General features: G+C 41.7%; 1 pseudogene; it reads right to left on the bottom strand.

Moving 5' to 3' along the window:
- Positions 1-3,154: 3,154 nt before the first annotated feature.
- LOC119333785 lies at positions 3,155-15,103 on the bottom strand (annotated as a pseudogene).
- Positions 15,104-18,497: the final 3,394 nt, after the last annotated feature.

The following is an 18,497-nucleotide window of genomic DNA, read 5'->3' on the forward strand; positions in this document are numbered from 1 at the left end:
AGACGATGGTTCAGGCGCTATATGGACTGTGGCTTGCGCGGAACGAGGCGCGAGACGGCAAGCGAATCGCGGAGGTGAGGATAGTGGCCGGCAAGGTGATGGCTCACATCAAGGAATGGAAGGAGGTGCACCACAGAACTACCACGCGAGGAGGCCCAAATGTGGTTGAGGCGTGGAGGCCACCGGCTACGGGTTGGATAAAAGCCAACGCGGATGGAGCTACAACGAAGACAGGTCATAGCGGGGGTGGAGGAGTGGTTCTACGGGATCACAATGGTGCATACAGAGGAGGGGCGACGGCGTTTCTCCCTGGCATCTCTGACCCTCAAATACTTGAGGTTATGGCTAGTAGACAGGTGGTCCGCTTTGCAATCCTGCAGGTTTCCAGCGCATACATCTCGAACTGGATAGTAAGGAGGTGGTGGCAATGATCACTGAAGAAAGGAAGAATCTCTCCGCGGTCGGGCCACTTGTGGAGGAAGTAAAGGCACTCCTACGAACGACTCAGGACTACAAAGTGAGCTGGGTGAGAAGAACTGCTAATGGTGCAGCGCATAAATTAGCAAAGGAGAGGATTATCATTGCTAGGAATAATGTATGGCCTACTGTGCCACCAGATTCGATCCTGCAGATTGTTATAAATGAGATTCCGGGTTTTGTTTAAGGTTAAGTTTTGTTGTTTTGAAGCAGATGGGACTGCTTTCACGACTTGGAAACTTGTGGACCTGTGTGTTGTTTTATTGAATAAATGCTTTACCCAAAAAAAAACAGACAAAAATTAAGCACAAGCGCACGAAGCACGACGTTATGCGCGCGCAGTCTAGCTGGTTGCCACCGTGCGACCGGCCGAAAATCATTCGCTGTTTGTTTTCTTTTTTTTCATGAGTTGGGTCTGTTTTGTGTGTCCTGTCATTGGGCACGGTGTGTTCGGCGATCTTAGGTACTCTTCGAGTCACCCGGCTTACATGTTACGTTTCTTATTTTTATATACTCCTTGATCCTTGAAATTCATATATACGTCCGGATCTGCGATTCACTGTTTTCTTTGCCCTGTCTTTTGCAAGAGTTTGAGACTTACAGTCCTGGATGAATGTTTAGACCTGGGAGTTTGCTGGTGGTTGGGGGCTAGTTTGGCTCTCGATCCTTTCTGTTGGATCTGTGTCAGTAGTATCTTGTAGCCCGTGAACGCTGTGGTTTTCGTTAATGAAAATCAGAGGGGTGGAAGGCCTTCTTTTATTAAAAAAAGAGCTAATATCACTGAGAGTTATAGAACTTACGCTGGATGTTCAGTTTAGTGTTAGAACTTTGAAAATACGGATTTATGGTCATCAAACTTGACTCAAGCGTGTAAATACGGTCACAACACGCGTATGTGAACGAATCTGGGTGTACGGCCCCAGCTGTCAGTGAGTGCGTGATGTATTTTTGCCCAAAACAACCTTGTATTATTATTTTTGAAAAGGGGTCAAATGTTGCGATGATTTTTTGCACGAAAAACCATCACATTTTTTATTTATGGAGTGCTCATAAATGAGCAAATTAACAAACGCGTCCAACAATCAACAAACGAGCCCCGCTACAGCCACTACAAAAGTCCAGTTCTACTGTCTAAAATGGTTAACTATGTCTATTGAACCAAGCCTATTGTGGAGCTTAAATGGTTGCACATACTCCAGCCTCTTTTGCACGCGCTACTTTCTTTAAGATAAACTGTAAAACATAGGAAATAAGTTATGCTCAAATATTTGTGTGTTAAAAATATACTTACAAACAATGATTAGTAAATAAAAATTTAAATATAAACATGTGTATTATATAAAAAAATGTTTAGTTACTATGGACATTTCAATTGTTTATTAAATAAATATGATTAACATATACAAAAAATAAAATGTTTAGTTAATATGGATTTTTTACTCATGACACCATTGAATATCCCTATCAACAGTTTAGTTTTTTAATTAATATGTTTAATGTATCCTAAAACATTATGTAATTTCAATATTGGACAAGATTAAATATCCATACCAGCAGTTCAAATTTTAGGTTTTGGAATATTTTAATTATACGAACACTAGACTGTTGTATATTTTAAATTATACAAACATTTTTTAAATTTCATAAATATTTTTTACTATATATAAATTTTAAAATAATAATTCATGAACAAAATAAATGTAGGTTATTTCATTGGTGTTTACATTATTTATAATACATGATTATTTAAACATTATTTTTATTACTAAGATCATAATTGTAGATGGTAAGTCAATTATGAAGAATATTTAAATGTCTTATTTACTTATCATCATTTGCATGTATATTTTTAGCACACAAATATATGAGCATAACCTACATTTTACAGTTATCTTAAAGAAAATAGCGAGTGCAAAATAGGCTGCAGTACCTGCAGCCTGTTTAAGGTCTACACGCCGCTTGGTTCAATAGATTTTGTTATCCTTTGTAGAGAATACAACGTGAATGGTGTAGCAGTTATAATGATTCGTTTAATAATTTTTGGTTGCATGTTGGAAACCTGGCTTTTATGAGCAGATGGGGCCGTACATACTAATGCGTCTGTATACGGTGGTAGCTGAATGTTAATAACCACCTTTTGTGTTAATTTTCTCTTTTATGAGTAGTACAGTGGTCTGTCTTTCTCACAAATAAAAAAGGTGACGGGTCGTGCAAAAATTCATCGTAGTGTTTGGCTTTTCTCAAAAAAAGTAATACAAGGGTGTTCTGTGCAAGAATGCATCACTCACTCAGTGGCAGATGGGGCCGTACATACTAATGCGTCTGTATACGCGTGTTGCGACCGTATCTGAATGTTTAGTTAAGTTAGATGACCACAAATCCGTATTTTCAAAATTCTAGCACCAAACTGAACATCCAACACAAGTTTTGTGACTTTCAGTGATATTACCTCTTAAAAAAACCATACGGATCTGTTCTGATTTGGAGCTTCATGTACGTATATTAATTATTGTTCCCGCCACCGTGTTCCTATATGTCTTACACGCACGCCATAAGCGTGCCAGCTTTGGAGTCTTCCTGTACGTCTTATTCGGAGTTTGACCAGCTCTGGATCAGCATCGTTTTCCTCGCTCTAGCAGTCGCAGCAGCAGCAGCAGCAGCAGCAGCCTAGTTTGAGGTCATTATGCGAATGGTCGAAGCAGATTTCGCAGGCGTTTGCACCTTTTTGCCACTGCGTACTTGAGTCTTGTCAGAACCTGCATATAAGATTTTAAAAGATGAAATGGACAAATAAGAATCCAAGGTAAGATTAATACTGTCATGCTCTTGTTTATTCAGTTAATCAAGAAAATTAGAGAATTACCGAATATGCTTGACTTCGGCGGAAGCCAATTTCCTATTTTCTGTGGTTTTTTCACTTCTAGCTAAATGTCTGATGGATTCTCCCACCCAACTTATTCTCTTATTTGATTTTGCCTCTTTCAAGTGCAATATTTTCTGTGTTTTTTTCACTTCCAATTGGTGTCTGCTGGATTCTCCCGCCAAACTTACTCGCTTCTGTATCTTCTCCTGATATATAGCTGGTGGAGAAAGTTTCAACGGAGGTACAATTTCAATATGAAGAGACTTCTCAGCTTTCTGGAGACTTCTTAGTATTTCAAACTACAAAAGAAAATATGGCAAAAACTTTAGCATGTACTCCCTCTCTACCCTTTTATAAGACGTTTAGACAATTCAAACAGCGCCCAAAACAGTTCAATGTCAGCTGTTCAAAACGTCTTATAAAAAGAACGGAGGGAGTACTATATAGAAGTACATTATATAGGCCATGTCCATTTTATCACCATTGAGAAACTACAAGATTAACTTAGATTTCTTGTTAACTAAATGTATAGTATTGAAATGGACACTTAAGTATATCACTGACCAAAGGCAAATATAATACGCGCACATACGAGATTAATAGCATAGGTAAATACACAGATGATCTAATATCTAACATATAGAGGACTAAAACAAGGGTATGATATATATTCATTACAAGAGAGATAGCACAATCTATAATTTGATGGCTTTCAACTATCACGCAAGTCTTTTTTGGAAAGCATCTAGTCACAATAGAGAAATTTATTATACTTCATTATACTAGCAGAAAAGAAATATATCTCAAAATATTCCTACCCGTGACATCTGCTGAAGCCCACGAGATCTCTCAACATGATTTGTCTCGTTATTATGATAGACGGCATATGCTACTTCATTTTCAACCATGGGATACTTGGGTTGCCCATTCTCAGATATTATAGGTGATTTCTTCCCGGTTTGTGTGTCACTCACCAAGAGACAAACTGAACATCCATCTTTAAAATCCCTGCTTGATGATTTGCTCTGTTCAGCTTCACAATGAAGATGTGTTGCATGCCCACAACTGAATACTCGAACTGCTGAAATAACACCTTTAGAAATTGAGCAACTACATACACAACAAACAAAAGTGTGTGGAGCAAATCCATGGCAAACCCCTCTCTTTAATAAGCTCAAGGTATAGAACGAATCATCCTCAATAACTGACTTAGTTGTTTCCTGCAAGCATAACAAAATACATAAAATCCATGGCAAATCAGAGGAGCTTAATTTTTTACTATTAGATAAAATACATAGCAAAATAACCAAAATGTTACCATTTCACCATAGTTAACTGGTCTTCAATATAGAGTAAGAAATTATTACAATAAATTACCGAGGAAACAACAGTTAATTGAACAAATTAAAAGCTCAAGGCATCACTATCTGGACCTTAGTAAGAACAGCAAAAAAAATGTTAGTTGATTCAAAAAGTGTATAATCACTTTAGCAGTTGGTTCATATGAATTTTGCTAATATTATTAAAAAGCATAGGGTTTAGTTCAATCAGCTTAATCATTCTAAGCTTCAGGACAAGTGAACTAGATAGAGTATGTATCAACAACTCTGCTCTATTTCAATGGAGTATGTAATTTGTTATGTAATTAATAATGGCCTATTTGCCAAATGTTGGTGTTGTGTAAAGTATCAAATTTCGTGTGTGCTATACTTATGAAGTAAATGACAAAAGGAACAGAAATCGATATGTACCAGTATTCTTTTTTCATAAAGATGCATAGACAGCATTCTATGTATGACAAGCTTAAAATCACCAAACTCTTGACTCCCATTGTCAGATAACAGCTTTGACATAATTTTGGGTAGGGGTATATACCCAGCCATTGCCTCGATTATCTCTCCAATGAATTGTGAGAATACTCTCCGCAGAGTATTCAAACACCTTTGATAAGCTGAAATCGCCATTTGTTGTGAGAATCCTTTGCCTGTTGGATGTCCGTTTGTTGTTTCATCCCCCTTGGACGGACAACCTTTTCCATTTACATCCTTGCTTCCATACAATTTTTTCAGTGCTTCTGAGAAACTGCATCAACAACATAACAGCATTACTTGGCAGCTATAGCCTGTTTGCTGATCTCTGATAGATCTCAACAAACTAAAAGTATGAAAGTGCATATGTAATCATGTATATATTAGTACAACTTACGAGTCAAGCAGTTGAAACCAAAGTGATTGAGACTTCCCTGGGTCTGAGCGCTGTGAGTTCCTTTGGCATAATCCAATAGAGGAACGTAATGTATCAAGCACCGGATGAGCCTTGATGAGAATATCAAATATGTTACCAACTACATAATAGAGGATACAAATCTAGGTTAGTATTTCAATAGGTACGAGAAAAAGAACCTCACTCATTTTTAGAACAATGGCTGGTTGCTCAATTTCAGAGATACTCTTTGAGGATATATGAGAAAACGCATTTTCCACTGAAGTGATAAACTGGCTAATTTTCTCATCTAGTCCAGCTAGAACAAGTGCCAGCGCACTCTGAACATAACCACGCCTCTCTTGCAGAAATGCAGCAGCATCTGTAACTCCATAATCTAGACAGGGCTGCAAACACCCGTCCAATCTGTTGCTATCAAAAGTCTCCAGAAACTAAAGAACTGACCTTGGTTCATACTGACATAGAAGCTGTGCACCAAAAGTGTATTCGATTTAACAAAAAAGGATGAAAATCTAACAAAACATGTGCTGCCACTAATAAAATACTTCAACCTAACAAATTACTTAAAATAAAATGTTACTTCTGAGTTTTAGGTCATTCATTGTTATTAGTAAAGTCAATTATATGCACCTCTTCACAAAAGCGGCAACATTTGTAGAAACTAAAGAAACTGCAAATAAGTATTGATTTCATGAACAACAGTTTTTTAAATATAATTTCCAAAGCTCCAAAAAGGAAAAAAGCAACTGCTTCTTGATTCTATACAACGCTTATGGAAAATCACTGCGCTACCATTTGCGATAAAGTGTTCTCTCAGTACCCCTTTTTGTGCCAATATAGTGGTATAGCAATCAAAGGATCTACTGAAGTCTACATTGATGGCTAAAGGCTCCACCCAAAGGTATATCATTATTATGTTTTAAAGGCTCCATATCAAATAAACTAATGTTGAAAATCTGTCAATAAGCGTACCTTCAGATAGGGTTCAAATAACTCATCAATAATAGAAACAAGATTGCGATCAAACAACTTTGAGAAATTTGATAATCTCTGCAGATAATCTTCGGTTTCACCAGAGAAGTACTGACGTGCAACAATTTCATAGTTCCGGGCAGTTAGTGCACTGAAGTCAAGTTTTCCTGACAAGTGTACTTCCATTGCAGTTTTCAAGAAAAGAAAGTGGCTGCCGTTATCAGAATGAAACTCTGACAATATTTGCTGGATCTCATTTTGAAAATGATCAAGGAACAAGACAAATGCACACTCCCTAAAAAATGATGTGGCAAGAGAGAAATTGAACATATTCAGTAGGAAGACAGACCAGCAAGCAAAAAACTGAATACATTAGTTAAAATATTAATCGGCAATCTCACCTGCTTAGATTGACCAACTCGACAAAACGAAATATTACTGTGGAACGAAACGATAAAGCTTCATCGCCTGCCAACTGAAATAACTTTTTGTTGATGAAGATAAAAGCATGGTATGGTTCCACTATATCCTTCATGTAACTATCTAAAGCAGACAAATTTTGATTTCTGGCTGTATATATCCTGCCACATGCCTGTAGAGTAACAATAACATTTACAGTAATGAGCTGAAAGACCTTTCTGAGCAGCAGTGCTATATTATACAGGTGAACTTTTAAAGGGTAAGTAGTGACAAACCTGATGAAAATGGGCATCTAAACAAAGATGCAACACATAATCAGAATTCCAGTCAGCTTGAGGAACCACATTGAAGAGCTGAAGAACTTCTTTCTGAGCTAGCACATTTTTATCATCATATGATGGAGTGTTGGATGACGTGAAGTATTTAAGAATGTGTTTAAGAACTCGTTGAGATGGCTTTACCCCTTTACTGGAAATAGAAAAGGACACAAATTCAATTATACAACCAAAATCCTTCACTGAAGGCCAAAGTTCTGATTCTTCTGAGTCAGCAGTACCCACAACAACGGAATGGATTGCCTCATTTTCCAAACCAATAATATGAATGATGGTGTCAACTACACTTTGTAACAAGACATTTTGACTATCTGTTCTTTCAATATTAGTATCATCTTCATCCTTGGACACAGATGCATCAGGAGTACAAGTAGGTTGAAAATTCTCTTGTGCAAAAGCACACTTGACAACTTCCAGAGTAGCTTCCGTATCCATCCATAGTAGATAGCATATGTTTGGGCATTTTCCAGAAGAAGAACTGAAACCCTTAAATACTTCAGAAGTGAGCATTTTAGACTCCTCAAGCATGAATTGCACAAGTTCTCTTCTCAATGAATGAAGTTGGGCTCGGGGAATCATTCCATGCCCTGAAAAAGTAGATCATGTGATACCATATCATGGAGTTGAATCGCCTTATAAGAGCATCCCCTATATAACAGTTCAGTATTCCTGGTTCTGAGCATAATCCTGCTGGAAGTATGCAGATGTTCTCATGAAGATGACACAACACCAAGCAGCTAATCGTAATCTAAACTCTCCAATTTTAGAAAATCACAATTTAAGCACATAGTTTTTCTAACACACTTCACAATTTACAAGGTTAAGGCCCACCAAAAGTCCAACAGCACAGGAAAAACATAGTACGGTCAACACTAAACAGGCATAGAATTAATGAAATAGTAAAAAAGATACTGTGAATGGTAAATCTACTAACCTGGAGGAAATGTTAGGCCCTGGAAGCAATACTTCAGATAAACAAGCATTCTGTAGCTGTTAAAGTGAAAATATGGTAAGAAACTGGCCTTCTGTATAGCACTAGTATAATATTCTAAAAGAAACACTAATTGCGTACACAAAACTAGCCCACTAGCAATATCAAACCATCAAGCAACTCTAACCAAGTACTAATGTGGTTCTTGCCTACTTCCTTTGAATCATGGGAACTTCCTTGTTTGACATCAACATTTTTGTTCACACTCATGCATGTCATAGGGAAATCCCATGGAAAACATAAAGATGCATTTCAAATGAAGATTCAGGTAAACAGCAATATGATAAGACATGTAACTAATGGAAGAAAAATATGAAATTCTAATTAATCAATTTACCAGAACAGGTATTCAATCAGGAACTTCAGAATAACATAAGTATGCTCAAATCATATATCAATAACTTGAGAACATAATGTGTACTATTATATATCATCTATGAACAAGGTGATTAGGGGTAAGTTTAAACAGCTCCTTCTGGCAAGAGTATGACATACCAAGTAGCATCTTTCCTAGTAGCGTTCTGGATAACAGATAGAAGTTCCTCTAGAGGTGTACGGAAATCATTCAGGCCTTGGTTAAATAAATATATTAGGGCACCATATAACCCATGCTCACGACAAAGTCTGACTACCTGCATACAGAACAAGTAGAACAATATCATCTGGATGCATAATTGTGCAACACACTAGTCCAAACTACAAAAACAGTACAAGAAGAAACTGAAAAAATAATTTTCTTGGACAACGAATGTGGATAATGAAACACCAAACATCTTAAACTAGTTGGATGCAAGTTTTATGTATACCTGATTAAAATCCAGTGATGAAATATCCATATGAAGAATGCATTGTTCGACTCGCTGCAACCATCCTTTGCCACTATAATGCTCTACTAGAGCTTGCATGATCTACAAATCAAATTGGCATAAGAATATAACCATTTGCAAATTTATGTGCTAACACTAGAATATCCTCGGTGTTACTCACCTCAGGGGGTAAAGAACCAAGCATATCTTTCAATATATATGGCTCTAGTGCCTCCAGAAACACACCTGCTCAAATTAGCAGCAATTTAATAACAGAAACATGTCCGTGGACATAACTTTCAGCAAACAGATAACTTGACATACGCAATATGTTTCTCATACTATTGCACATGAAAATTAATATAAATATCCTCTGGAATTTTCCTTAAAAAGGCTGTGCAATCTTCAAAAGTGCAAGTAAAATTATTCCAAATTAAATAGAGTCAACGCAACAGAAGGAAGGAAAAAATGCCTGGCTACGCAACTAGAACCCACTAAAGCATCCACCAAAAGGGATTTATAGAACGCCTGCAAAATGGATAGATTGCTAGTTCTTATGAGTTAATTAATAACAAGCCTACCTCCACTTTGAGCAGCAACAAACTTAGAAAAGACTGTGTCAAACAGGATGTCATTCCGTCCAATGTGAACACAAAACTCCACTGCAACCCCTGCTACACGGGCATATTGCTCTTCTCTCTCTGTCAGCAGGGAACTATCGGCGTCTATCAGGCCATCTGCTGCTCCCCCTTTCCAGTATGGTTTGACAATGCAATTGAAATATATTCGAAGACATAACCTATATATGACAAAAGCAACTCTAATAGAGACGGCACTATGGCTTCCCTTATAGAATCAACCTTTCTCGGAAGATCAACAACACCCTGTGTGTGACCGTCATAAAGCTTCATTGCCATGTCCATTGCACCCATCCAATCACCAGCCCTCTTTAGTGCTTCAATCCGCTCTTTCCATGGAAGAAGTCGCGAAACTGTAAGAAAGCTTGGCCAAGAATATAGACTGTAGCACCTCTTACTGCGACCGAGTTGTTAAAATGCCTCTCAGGGTTACCGAACCTGTTAGAAAAATGTGTATGGTACAGTATGCTGTCATCGAAGACCAAACCATCAAGAATAAAGATAGTCCTGCGAAGCTCACTGCCATCCTTTGAGAACAAACAGAGCTGCCCTCTCAAGTTAAGGACAGCTAACATCTGAATGGAAAAAAAGAAAGAATAACTTGATTTTACAACTGAGAAAAGAACATAAACTAGAAGAATAACCAAAAGGGGAGACTTTTACATGCCTTATCCTTTAACCAGGCAACACCAACAGCGACACTATCAAGCTTCCAGTCCTTATGTTTGATCATCTTTGATTTAACAAATTTTACCACTTGTACTTGACGGTCCCATGCAAGCGCAAGCCAAGATACCCGCTCTTCATCTATATAGTGTTGTCATCTTTAGCCCAAGAAGCAATAATTTACCAATATAAGAAACTACTGATCCTTGTCAATGTCTAAGGAGGTCTAAACTTACCAATTGGCGATGAATCACTCGAGGATGATGTGTATTTCCATGCAGCATAAGCAATTGACCCTTCTCGTGATCCTTCTGGTCTAGAGAAGGTCTCAATATGTTCAACATGGTCAGTATTGGTATGGAGTCTAACCTAGCAGGAGAAACACAGATCATAAATCCGTACAAGGGTTACGATAATTATGAGTTCACAAGATAACAGACAGTAAAAAAAATGTCTGCATCATGAAATATATCATTCATACCACAAGAGCATGTTGATGCATAATGAACATGACTGTAACACCGTCCTCCATTGGAGAAGAACCTTCATTGAAAAACTTCCATCTGGAATCTACTCCAACTACACCTCCCATCATGCTCCCATGACCACCACTGGAGGAAGTTGTTTGGTTGCCAGAACCAAAGGACTCATTCGCTAGAAGAGGACAGGCCGAGAGCACGATTCCAGTATGTCCATCAAAAAGGCGCTGGCAAAGTGCAAGTTTTGTCAGAGCAGACATATTTAACAGGGGATCAAGTGGGTTAATATGTGCGCAATGTAGAAAATGATGTTTCTACGTACCTGGATTCCCTTGACAGTCAAGCGATTAATGACGGGGATAATCGAGAATGTGTGCATAAGAACAAGCCCTTTTGAATCACCAGTGATGGCTTTAGATTGGTGGATAAAACAAACATGCACTACAGCTCCTGTGTGCTCGCCATATATGACTTTTGCTGCAGTAGCCTTCTGTACATCCCAAATTGTCATATGACCATCACCATATCCTACTAACAGAAGATCCCCTTGCGGGTTGAAGCACATGGCAGTCACTGGTGATTGAGTTTTTTCACCTTGGTTCCAAAAGAACAGCATCTGAAATTGGAAAAGCAGTATTTATATATAGACTAAAAAATCAAAGTGACATATAATTCTCAGGACTTCAGAACCACTAATCTAGGATAGCTGTCCTCATTTCAAACCATAACCAGTATTACAGATTTACTATTTTCCACATATGAGTTCATCCAACAAGATTTTTGAATAGCAACTGGTTACTGGCCTATAAGATTAATAGCTTCATGTGCAAGCACTGAGTTATTATATGACTGGCAAATACATGAAATGTGCAGTAAGCACCAATCCAGGAGATACTTTTCGAGTTCAAGAACTATCTTGGAAAACAATACTTTTCGACAAGCAAACAAGAGAAGAGAAAGCAAGGGTCAATTGTGCAGAGATTGAGGAACTGTAGAACAAGAAGTTAAAAGTGCCTTGATGATTTGGGCAAGCTAAACATACAAAGAAAAACAGTTTCTTCTAGTTTCTTGTTCTTAAAAGAACATAGATGTATCTTAATCATCTTTGAGACATCTGGTTGAGCTTAATTATTCCTACCATTTATGTATGGCGCGTTAATCAATGTCATACAATCAACCAGCTTTCTCAATAGAAATTATGTTAAGTCAATCGAAGTTGGTGTAATTAGATTCTGGCACAGAAAGATGGTAAAATACGGATCACATATGAATATTTGAGTACTGAGCCATCTAATCTAATAAAAACACCAAGGTAACCCTTATCTTCTTTTGTTGCCATCAACTGCTAAAGACTATAAGTGGTCCTCACTATGGAGGATGTGGTACTGTTTGCCCTACACTCCACAGCCTTGCCTTAGTGAACTTTAGATGTAATTATGAGAACAAGGAATAGACGCCACAATTTTTCGGTCTGTACATAAACCCCACAGGGCAACTTCTAGCAATACCATATAAAACGCGTAGATCTGACAGGATGATGCGTAAGTCCTGCATTCATTCAGATGAGTATTTTGTTTAATTCTGTACTGTATACAGTTGTCTCTTCTTTATTCCCTACTACAACTAGATGGATGGACGAAAATAGCAAATGCTATTGTGCAGATTTATTCCAAGGGTTACTATCACTGATGCATAGCATTGCGCAATTATATCTGACATGTTAATAGGGCTCAGATGCCAAATGAGTCACTTTAGCAGATTCCTCGTTGGCACCTTATTGTACTTCTAGTTTCTGCTCCAAATCTAACATTTTGTATGCTTTTGGAATTCTACCTAAATGTTGTAAATGTCATGTTTGTATCAAAGTTTGGTACACTAGGGCAGTAATGAGGACAGCAGATGTTTGTATGTCAAGTTAGATCATTATTTGCAACACACTGTATCTGGATTAACTTAATTATGCGAGATGCAACTACAACCCTGACCACAAGACTAACTTCAGAATTATGGTGCACAAATACAATTTATGGTCATCCCAGTAAAAATTGTATGACCACATCCTTTTCCTCCCATTTCTCTCTTCAAGTCAAGGAAGGTGTGAAAGTCAGGCAAACTGTAACACCTAGTGATGCCTACAACTATTGCAAAATTGTATCCCCATGTAATGTCTGCGACTCAGTGTTATCTAATGAATCATCTTCAAGTCTATACCACATAATTAATACTGAAACATCTTGAAGTCCAACATCTGAAGCATAGCAATAAACCATATATAGTACTCAAGAGAAAAATATATGCACAAACAATATATGCACAACAGCACCAAGGAGGCAATGACTAACCTTTGCTTTTGTATCATCAGCTTGATGGATGGAGTATTTGCTTGGGACGATGATAACAGATCCATTGGACATGCCCATGGCAATATAGCTCCTATGTACTGCTAAGATCTGAGGAGAGCCATGTTCCTGTCTAAAAGACGGAGAGGCCATGGCACGAGTTATTGGGTTGTCCACCTCAATCTGCATGTAACCAATTGCTGGTTGGCCCTTCCCAATCCCCTGCAGGCGCATTGGTTGCGCTGCTGCTCCCTCCTCCCAGTGCTGCCCAAATGAGGCCTGCCTCTTCTCGAGCTCCTCAGCCCACTCCAATGGTTTTATCGGGACCTTTGGCTTTTTCTCCGCATTTTTCTCAGCCATCCTGCTGATCTCCAGCGTCTCTTCGATAACCTTATCGATGATCCTCTCAGATTTCATTTGCTCTTCCAAATCAGTTTCAGAACGTTCAATTTCCAGCCCGTCATCAGTCTTTTGATGGGAAAGTGACCCATCCTGAATGTCACCAGATTCCACAAAAATTCCTTTGCTAATTGGCTCATCACCATTTTCCTCAACAATAAACCGAATTTGACTCCCAGGTTGATCGGTTTCAGCCAAATTCTCGCCCTCAAGTTGCTCATGCTCATTGACATTTTCCACCGATTCTGAGGGCTTGGAATTCTCTTCCAACTCTTCAACACCATTCCCGCCGATAGTTTCGTCCGTCACCCTAGCAACCACTTCCTCACTGACCTTCTCAGCTACTTCGTCTCCTTTGAAATTTCGGGTAGAAAGGAAACCCTCGGAGCCTTGGTCGAGGAGCTTCTCGATGGGCGCGGAGGCAGTGCGCCGCGACTTAATTGCAGCGGCGTGCGGAGTGAGAATAGCGCGGGACGCCACCGCGGCCGCAGCGAGGGCGGCGCCTGGTTTGGGGCTGGGGCGGACACCCCGGAAGAGCGAGGGGAGTGGCCTCGACGAGGAGGCAGCGTTGTTTGAAAAGGTTCTCGGGGCAAGGTAGGAGAGCGTCGCCGACGGCGATGCGGATGTGGATCTCCCGGGGGACGCGGAAGGCAACGGCAGAGGAGATGGAGAAGGTTTAGGAGGCGGCGGTGTGGTTTTGATACGGGTCAGAGGTTTGTGTTTGGTGCTGGGTGCAAGGTTTGGCTCGTCGTCTTCGTCGCAGTCGGACGAGGAGAGGAGGAGGAGCAGGTCGTCGACAGCGCGGCGGCGATCGGCGTCGGCGTCGGAGACTGAGGAGGAGGCTTGAGACAACGGGGGGAAGGCCTCCAGATCGAGCTCATTAGGGGGCGGCGATGGGGCTTTGATACGGGTTTTGTAGTTGGTGCTGGGTGTAGGGTTTGTCTCGTCGTCGCCGTCGGAGTCGGACGAAGAGAGGAGGAGGAGCAGGTCGTCAACGGCGCGGCGGTGATCGGCGTCGGAGGCGGGAGGAGGAGAAGACGGGGGGAAGGCCTCTAGGTCGAGCTCATGGGGCGGAGGCGGTGGCTGGGATGCCATCGCCGGCGACGACGACGGCACGAGGGAGACGGGCGCCGTCTCGCCGAGGTGCGGTGATGGCAACTTATTGGTAGTTTCGATTCTTTCGGTTTCGACGGTGCTTGGGTTCTAGTTCAGGGGAAACACAAGTACTTTTTTTTTTAGCTCAAAAAAAGTACTTTTTCTTTTTTATATATAATAACAATTGGTTGTAGTTCAGGGCAACCAATTCCAACCCGCGTCGGTCGCTCGCTCCGTACGTGGGCTGATGTGAAGCTTCGCGAGACTTTGGGCCAGTTTGGAATTTCTCTCGCACTCTCCAAATCTCCTTCTCTGTTCTTTTCAGTGGGAGAAAACTTAAGGAATTTAAACCTTCTAGAGGTATTCAGTAGGGTATCCGGCTTGCCTGCTTCCTCCCCATGCTCCCAACCGTGCTCTCACTCTACCCACGGCTGTCTTTTTCTCTTTTTCTTTCTAATCTAATCATTCCCCCCTGATTTTAAGAGGGTGGGGCTGGACCTTACTTTATTATAATGAAATCATGCCACGTATGCGGGAGCACGGATGGGCGCACGCTAAGGGAGCAGGCAAGTCTTGTCGTTCGGCAGGGAGACCCAATATCACCCTACCTTTTCTTGTTAGCAGCGGAGGGCCTTTCAGGCCTCCTCAAATCCAGATATCAGTCGTCGCAAGTTGGTGGAATTCAGGTGGCTCCTTCGGCGCCCCCGGTTAACCACCTTTTATTTGCGGATGATAGCTTGCTGTTTTTCAAGGCAAATGGTGCAGGGGCGAGGGAGGTGTCAAACTTACTGAATGCTTACTGTCAAGCTTCAGGCCAAAGGATTAACAGTAGCAAGTCCTCGGTCTTTTTTAGTAAAGGTTGTCCAGAATCTACTAGACAGGAGGTCAAAGGTATACTGAATGTACAAACTGAAACTCTTAACGAAAAGTATCTGAGAATGCCATCTGATATTGGATCTAGTAAAACTGGGGCTTTCAAGTACCTAAAGGACAGGCTTTGGAGCAAGGTAAAGGGGTGGATTGAAAAAGCAATCTCTGCTGCGGGGAAAGAAATTTTGATCAAGTCCGTAGCGCAGGCGGTCCTAGTTTTTTCTATGTCATGCTTTAAACTCCCGAGGGGGCTGTGCGAACACCTAAACAAACTCATCCGACAGTTCTTTTGGGGCAGCAAAGAGGGCAAGCGTAAGCCCCACTGGGTTTCTTGGCACACAATGACACAACCAAAGAAGTACGGAGGACTTGGATTCACAGATCTTGAGTTGTTCAACCTTGGATTATTAGCCCGACAGGCATGGCGTTTGTTTGTTACGCCTGACTCTCTTTGTGCAAAGTTACTCAAGGCGATTTATTATCCGGAGGTTAACTTCTTGGATGCCGCTGTGGGCTCTCACCCATCGCAGGTATGGCGATCGCTGGTTGAGGGGAGAGACGTGCTAGCTCAAGGCATAATAAGCAGGATAGGAGATGGGAAGTCCACACAGGTATGGTCACATAACTGGATTCCTAGAGACACTTCAATGAAGCCGATTGCCTGCTTGTCGCCGAACCCGCCCACTATGGTGGCGGAATTGATTGATCCCACAACAGTAACGTGGAAAGCTGATATTCTACAGCAGTACTTTTTACCGATTGATGTTGAGGCCATCAAGAACATACCATTATGCACCATACCCATGTCAGACTTTTGGGCTTGGCAGTATGAGAAAAAAGGCTCCTTTTCAGTGAAATCAGCCTATAAACTGCTAGCAGAAACAAAGAGAAGAGGTGAGGATTTGCTTGGAGGGCGGACATCAGTATCAGATTTGTCCCAGGAGGAGAAAGGATGGAGCTCCCTCTGGAATATTAGTATCCCGTCAAAAATCAAAACCTTCCTGTGGAGACTCGCGAGGCATTCCTTACCGACTAAAGATGTGAGAAAGCATAGACATATGAGTATCATTGAGAATTGCCAACTATGCAGTTGCATTGACTCCCGGCAACATTCTTTAACGGAGTGTTCGATGACACGTTGTGTATGGTCTTTGGCTGATGAGGAGATAGTGAAAGTTATGGCAGATATTCGTGAACCAAATGCCAAACACGGGTTATTTCAGGCTCAAGAATCACTCTCGCAAGCACAGTTTGTGGAGATGGCAGTCACCTTGTGGGCGATCTGGACAGCCAGGCGCAAAGCAATCTATGAGGAGGTCTACCAAAGTCCGATGGCAACGCACAAGTTTGTTCAACACTTCTTGCTTGATCTGGAAACAATCTGGAAGCTGAACCAGAGGACGATGAAAAGGCCATCAGTGGCTGCGCCTTCGAGGTTGACTTGGACGCCCCCGCCGAGCGGACATATGAAAATCAGTGTTGATGCAGGCTTATCTGACACAGGTACAGCAGCAGCAGCAGTATGTCGGAATAGTATAGGCTTGTACTTGGGCTCTTCGGCGCTTGTATTTTCAGGAATTACTGATCCTGGAGTGGTTGAAGCCTTAGCTTGCCGCGAAGCACTTGCTTTAGCAGAAGACCTCTCGCTTCAGAATTTTGTGATGGCAAGTGACTGCAAAACAGTAATTGATGACATACAAAGAGGAGAGGGTGGAGCTTATATGACAGTCATCAAGGAGATCTCCATGCGAAGATCCTCTTTTAGTTCATGTGTTTTTACTTTCGAAGGTAGAGCATCGAACATTGACGCACACAATCTTGCCAAACATTCTTTGATATTTGACCAGGGTCGCCACCTGTGGCTAATTCACCCCCATGACCTTTCATGTATCCCGCTTCATATTCAACCAGATGAATAAAGTGTTTTGGCAATTCAAAAAAAAAATCCAAATCTCCAAACTCATTTTGAAAAAAAAAAATCTCCGAACTACCAAACGTCACCAACGGAACTTTTCCCTGCTACAGTACCTTGAGCGGCGATTTGGGCGATTTGCCCGCGACTGGCGTCATGCCGTTTGCTCTTTCACCTGATTCTGTTTCCAATTCCATATCCTTCCCTGATCTGAGTTTCTAGCTTCCTCCATCCTCTCTGATTCCTGCTTCTCCCCCTCTCAGAGCATCTCCAGCTGTTGGCCCCCCAGACGGCGATGTTACGAGCCCCCTGGGGCGAGTCGGCGCTAAAATCGGCGCAGGGGTTAGCGGGTTCCCAGCCGCTCGCCCCAGGGTCACCCCAGACGTGATTTTTTTATTTTAAAAATCTAAATTCGACAAAGTTCGGCTAAATTCAGCAAATCTGACATTAATATTCAACATGTTCGGCGTTACATAAATTATTTAAAAAAACAATACATCTACGGGGCAAAGAAGTCGCTAAGCGCGGCGAAGTCACCGACGTCGCCGTTGTCCTCGTCGTCGTCGGCGGCCTTCTCCTTCTTAACGGCACGGCCGCCCCTGCTGGACCCCTGCCCGGCGTCTCCAAGGCGGACCGGTGATGACGGCGTGTCATCGTCGTCGCTGTCGTCGAGGACAACGACGCCTCCCTCGTCCCGGCCACGGCGCCGAGTTTCAAACCGCTCGTAGGCGGCGCGCTGGCGCTCCAGTTCTAGCTGTGCCCAGTCATCGCGCGCCCATTTGAGGGCCGCTGCATCATCGAGCTCCTCCTCCTTGACGCCGCCGGTGATCCCGGGCTCCGTCTTCATGATGGGGAGCCCCGGCTCCGTCTTTGGCTTGACGAAGCGCGGAGGAGACGAGGAGGGGGCGCGCCTGCCATCCTTGTTGATGACGATGCCGGCACTGCGGGTGCGCCGGCCGAGCGGCATCTCCGCGGCGGGCTCGGCCTTGACGCCGAATAGCGCCGGCGAGCC

This window comes from Triticum dicoccoides, chromosome 7A (assembly GCF_002162155.2).
Source record: "Triticum dicoccoides isolate Atlit2015 ecotype Zavitan chromosome 7A, WEW_v2.0, whole genome shotgun sequence".
Classification (NCBI taxonomy): Eukaryota; Viridiplantae; Streptophyta; class Magnoliopsida; order Poales; family Poaceae; genus Triticum; species Triticum dicoccoides.